Source organism: Cebidichthys violaceus, unplaced genomic scaffold, assembly GCF_023349555.1.
Source record: "Cebidichthys violaceus isolate CVI_PGR_0920_01 unplaced genomic scaffold, fCebVio1.0.p SCAF_14, whole genome shotgun sequence".
NCBI classification, from domain to species: domain Eukaryota; kingdom Metazoa; phylum Chordata; class Actinopteri; order Perciformes; family Stichaeidae; genus Cebidichthys; species Cebidichthys violaceus.
This window is the reverse complement of record NW_027176307.1, coordinates 14,474,964-14,481,175: the sequence shown is the minus strand read 5'-3', so window position 1 is coordinate 14,481,175 and position 6,212 is coordinate 14,474,964. Positions and strand designations below refer to the sequence as shown.

General features: G+C 42.8%; 1 long non-coding RNA gene across 1 annotated transcript; it reads left to right on the top strand.

The window, feature by feature from the left end:
• The first annotated feature begins 4,417 nt into the window (after positions 1–4,417).
• On the top strand, positions 4,418–6,212 carry LOC137870852 (uncharacterized). The gene is made up of 4 exons (XR_011102755.1): positions 4,418–4,503; positions 4,588–4,616; positions 5,522–5,590; positions 5,812–6,212. It is a non-coding gene; the product is annotated as an uncharacterized lncRNA (long non-coding RNA).

The following is a 6,212-nucleotide window of genomic DNA, read 5'->3' as shown; positions in this document are numbered from 1 at the left end:
GTCAGATGCTTGAGTTTGTTTCTAACTGTACAGTTTGTTGCATTTTCAACAAAACATCTGAAAACAACACAAATGAGAAACCAGAAGGTGAGTGAACAGAACAGAAGTACATTTACATTTAGAAAAGACAAAATCACAGAGATCGAGACAACACAAGAAGATGCTGACAAACACCTCGTCATCATCAAACCCTCTGACGATATTTAACTCTTCTCTTCTCAGGCTGGTGGTGGATTCTTCTCTTTGTGTCTGTGGGTGTTGCAGCAGTCTTGATCATCACTGTGTCTGTCATCACATGGAAGAGAACTAAAGGTGAGAACATTCACAGATCAAAGTTTAATAAACTTAGAATTTCACTGGAAGCTAAACCCAGTTCTCTTTGTTTTGTCTTTTCAGGGAACAGAACAAAGACGGATGACGACGTGGTGAGTTTAAAATCTGGATAATCAAACGTTCATACAATCGTGATTTTATACATCAAAGCAGGGTTTTATTAACTGTGTAACTCCACACATGAAAGAGTGAGTCAGTGAGTCACTGAGCAGCCATGATGTTGTCTTGGGGGTTCCACAAGGTTCAGTCCTGGGCCCCCTTCTCTTCTCGCTCTACACAACATCTCTGGGTTCTGTTATTCGCTCGCATGACTTCTTCTACCATTGTTATGCCGACGACACCCAGCTGGTTCTCATCCAGGCTCTCTTCATCTCCCGCCTGGACTACTGACACTCTCTACTCACCAGAGCCCCGCGTCGGCGATCAGACCTCTGGAGTTCGTCCAGAAAGCTTCAGCTCGCCTGGTGTTCAATCGCCCCAAGTTCTCCCACACAACTTCCTTTCTCCGTTCTCTACACTGGCTCCCTGTAAGAGCTCATCCAGTTTAAGACTCTGGTGCTAGAGTACAGGGCAGTGAAAGGAACAGCTCCTTCCTATCTCCAGGCCACGGTCAAGCCCTACACCCCCGCCTACACCCATCGTCCCTGCGGCCGATCGACCCCGTCACGTCTGTTTTCTGTCCTGGCCCCACAGTGGTGGAATGACGTCAGGACAGCAGAGTCGCTGCCCATCTTTCATCAGGCTGAAGACTCACCTCTTCAAGAAGTGCTACCCTGAGCCTTCCACTCAACACTTATTGTATTCATACTAGTTTGTTTCTGCTCTGTACTTTTGCTCTGCTTCATGCTCTTAGATGCTCGTTTAAAAAAGGAGAAGCACTTATGACTTCTGGTGACTAGTAGTTCTCTTGAATACCTTTGTTGAATACACTTCTTGTAAGTCGCTTTGGATTAAAGCGTCTGCTAAATGACTGTAATGTAATGTCTTCTCTGTGCAGGCTGATCCTGAAGAAGGTGTTTCCTACGCCTCCGTCAGCTACACCAAGAAGACCAACAGTAAAGCCCGGGTGAGCTCTCTGAGTAGTGATGACGTCATGATCAGGTTGACGTGACATTGACTGTAAATATTCGTGGTCACCAGGGGATGAACCGCTGTGTTTTTGTCTGTGGCCCCTTCACCTTCCCTGTAGAATGGAGCCACCATCAGATATTTCATGATCTAATCAGCAGAGAAAAGCTGAAGCACAGGGAACATTTCATTCGTTATAAAGCAGAAAAATGTGGATTTTTCAGAACTCCTGTCAGATTAAGTTTATTTGTACGTCGTTTATGAGTTTTCCTCTTTTTCTCTCCAGGCTCACATTCAACATGATGATGAGGATGAAGATGACGCAGTGACCTACAGCACTGTGAAACTTCCCTCCTCTTCTGCCGCAGCCTCGGCTGACCCCAGCCAGCTCTACGCCACCGTCAACAAACCAAAGAAATAAGACGTCACTTGTTGAATGTTGAGCTCTTTTTAACAGTCGCATGACTGTTTGTATCATAGATTTAGAATGTTAAGACCAAAGCAAGCAGCTGTGAAAACATGTCGGCATTGAGAGAGTTGAGGAGGCAGACATTTTGGATAAATATGTGTTCTGCATGGAGACAATGAAGGTTCTTATTTTGTTCCCATTTAAGTGAATATTGCTTTTTTAGTTTAGTAAACTTGACCGTGTTGTGTTTTGAGTAAAGTTTTCGACTTACAAGAATACAAATGTATTTCCTTGTGTGGTTTTAACATCTTTTGAATAAGACGGTTTATTCTGTGTTTTGCATTTTTTGCTGTCAAATAAAGGTCAAATAAAAAGTCTGTTCTCAGTTTTCTTGCTCATCTTTCTCACATTTCAAACACAACAACTTAAATCATTCATATTTCTCACCAGAGATCCTTCATAACAAACACCTCCACTGATGGATCTGATGTCACTGACCACACTACAAACTTGCTCCTGCTCAGCTCTCGCAGTAAAAAGTCCCTCTGCTCAGTTGAACTCCTCCGTTTGCACACGGCTCTAACTTTTCTCTAAATAACATTTGAATGCATCTAAAATGATGTGAGCTCAGGCTGCGTTCAGACGTTCACTGTGGATGATCATGACCTCTTTACTGTAGCTGTTAGATGACTCCATGTTATTCTCACACATCGTTAAAACCCTGACGTGGTGACGTCACACACACTCTGATAAAACATCAACTTTTGTAGTTTTATGGTTGAAAACAAACTGGTTCAGCTCCACGTTAACATTTAGACTATTAGAGACAGTTGAGTCAGACCCTGGTGAACGTCTTCATCACTCATGTTCATCATGTCCTCATTAGAGGGTCAAACCTCCAGATCTCTGCTGCTGTTGTTACCCACATTCTCACCAAAACACTTCTCCTTCACTTCTCAGAAAAGCTGCAAAGACACAACGAGGAACCAACAGGTCTCAGACTCCACATGTTGCTTTGCTGCAATCATTTATCTTAACGAACAATCTTCACACGCTCAACTTCCTCTATTTTATTTGACCCTTCCTTTAAATCACAATGTAGATTTTAATAAAGTCAAACTATAAAGTTTCAAAGTGTTTCACTCTCTTGACGTCCACAAGAAACTCAGAGAGAATAAAAGTTAAAATCACGCATCAATTCATCCGCCAACAGAGGAGAGACGACGTCATCGTGAGGAAGTGAAGACAGGAAGTAGATGCTGCGTTCATGTTTAAGAAGCAGAGCATCTTAGACTTTGACAGTGGAGAGCGTGAAACCGAGAGAGAAGCACGATGGCTGAATTCAGATGGATTGTAACGTCTTCATTTCTGATGCTGCAGGTGTTGAGCTTTGGAGGTAAGTGTGCAGGTTCTGTTTGAATCATCATGAAGACTTTATGAACTCTTGGAAACCAAAGAATGAGACACATTTGCAAACTTATTTAAAATGATCACAACACTATGAATGAACTTTACAGTTATATTCATATTTCATGTTTATTTTTTTACATTTTCTCAACAGCAGCAGCTTCATCCTTCACTGTCAGAGATGGAGATGAAGTCACTTTGCCTTGTGAGAATGTGAGACATGATCAGAATCAGTGTGACGGTACGATGTGGACCTTCACTGATTCAGGAAACGCAGTAATGCTGTTTGAAGATGGGAAGATTCATGAAGCAGCAGAAGCTAAATCAGACAGACTGAGTGTTTCAGAGAAATGTTCTCTGGTTATAAAGAATGTCACAGATGAAGATGGTGGTCTTTATCTCTGCAGACAGTTCAGATCAGGACAACAAGAAGGTCCAGATGCTGTGGTTGATCTGTCTGTTGTCACCAGTGAGTATTTACATCATGATGTTTTCAAACTGTCTTGTTGGATCAATGAACTGAAACATTATAATAATTATGATGACAGTGATTTCAAGAAGTTGATTTTACTCTTGTTGTCTCTCACAACGTCTCCATCTTCACCAACAGTGACTGAACAGAAGATCAATGATGAGGTGAAGTTGAACTGCTCTGTGTCAAAAAAAAAATGGTGTGGACACAGAGTGAAGTGGTTGTATGAGGATGATCAGAATGATGTGGAGACATCACAAGATGACTCCACATGTTCAGCCTGGTTGAGAATGAAACAATCTCACCTTGATCAGAAGTCAAAGTCTTTATTGAAATGTGAATTGATTGATGGTTACAGTGGAGAAGTGCATCAGTTCACCTTCAGCTCTCCTCAGTCCTCAGGTGAGAATATGATGAGCTGTTTAAAATCTCTTGTGGATGATCACACAAAGTATTTGTTCATATTGGAGCTTTTTAAATCACATCGTTCTTTAATCATGACGTCAGATGCTTGAGTTTGTTTCTAACTGTACAGTTTGTTGCATTTTCAACAAAACATCTGAAAACAACACAAATGAGAAACCAGAAGGTGAGTGAACAGAACAGAAGTACATTTACATTTAGAAAAGACAAAATCACAGAGATCAAGACAACACAAGAAGATGCTGACAAACACCTCGTCATCATCAAACCCTCTGACCATATTTAACTCTTCTCTTCTCAGGCTGGTGGTGGATTCTTCTCTTTGTGTCTGTGGGTGTTGCAGCAGTCTTGATCATCACTGTGTCTGTCATCACATGGAAGAGAACTAAAGGTGAGAACATTCACAGATCAAAGTTTAATAAACTTAGAATTTCACTGGAAGCTAAACCCAGTTCTCTTTGTTTTGTCTTTTCAGGGAACAGAACAAAGACGGATGACGACGTGGTGAGTTTAAAATCTGGATAATCAAACGTTCATACAATCGTGATTTTATACATCAAAGCAGGGTTTTATTAACTGTGTAACTCCACACATGAAAGAGTGAGTCAGTGAGTCACTGAGCAGCCATGATGTTGTCTTGGGGGTTCCACAAGGTTCAGTCCTGGGCCCCCTTCTCTTCTCGCTCTACACAACATCTCTGGGTTCTGTTATTCGCTCGCATGACTTCTTCTACCATTGTTATGCTGACGACACCCAGCTGGTTCTCATCCAGGCTCTCTTCATCTCCCGCCTGGACTACTGACACTCTCTACTCACCAGAGCCCCGGCGTCGGCGATCAGACCTCTGGAGTTCGTCCAGAAAGCTTCAGCTCGCCTGGTGTTCAATCGCCCCAAGTTCTCCCACACAACTTCCTTTCTCCGTTCTCTACACTGGCTCCCTGTAAGAGCTCATCCAGTTTAAGACTCTGGTGCTAGAGTACAGGGCAGTGAAAGGAACAGCTCCTTCCTATCTCCAGGCCACGGTCAAGCCCTACACCCCCGCCTACACCCATCGTCCCTGCGGCCGATCGACCCCGTCACGTCTGTCTTCTGTCCTGGCCCCACAGTGGTGGAATGACGTCAGGACAGCAGAGTCGCTGCCCATCTTTCATCAGGCTGAAGACTCACCTCTTCAAGAAGTGCTACCCTGAGCCTTCCACTCAACACTTATTGTATTCATACTAGTTTGTTTCTGCTCTGTACTTTTGCTCTGCTTCATGCTCTTAGATGCTCGTTTAAAAAAGGAGAAGCACTTATGACTTCTGGTGACTATAGTTCTCTTGAATACCTTTGTTGAATACACTTCTTGTAAGTCGCTTTGGATTAAAGCGTCTGCTAAATGACTGTAATGTAATGTCTTCTCTGTGCAGGCTGATCCTGAAGAAGGTGTTTCCTACGCCTCCGTCAGCTACACCAAGAAGACCAACAGTAAAGCCCGGGTGAGCTCTCTGAGTAGTGATGACGTCATGATCAGGTTGACGTGACATTGACTGTAAATATTCATGGTCACCAGGGGATGAACCGCTGTGTTTTTGTCTGTGGCCCCTTCACCTTCCCTGTAGAATGGAGACATTATCAGATATTTCATGATCTTTCATGACTCCGGTCAGATTAAGTTTATTTGTACGTCGTTTATGAGTTTTCCTCTTTTTCTCTCCAGGCTCACATTCAACATGATGATGAGGATGAAGATGACACAGTGACCTACAGCACTGTGAAACTTCCCTCCTCTTCTGCCGCAGCCTCGGCTGACCCCAGCCAGCTCTACGCCATCGTCAACAAACCAAAGAAATAAGACGTCACTTGTTGAATGTTGAGCTCTTTTTAACAGTCGCATGACTGTTTGTATCATAGATTTAGAATGTTAAGACCAAAGCAAGCAGCTGTGAAAACATGTCGGCATTGAGAGAGTTGAGGAGGCAGACATTTTGGATAAATATGTGTTCTGCATGGAGACAATGAAGGTTCTTATTTTGTTCCCATTTAAGTGAATATTGCTTTTTTAGTTTAGTAAATTTGACCGTGTTGTGTTTTGAGTAAAGTTTTCCCTGTATGGTTTTA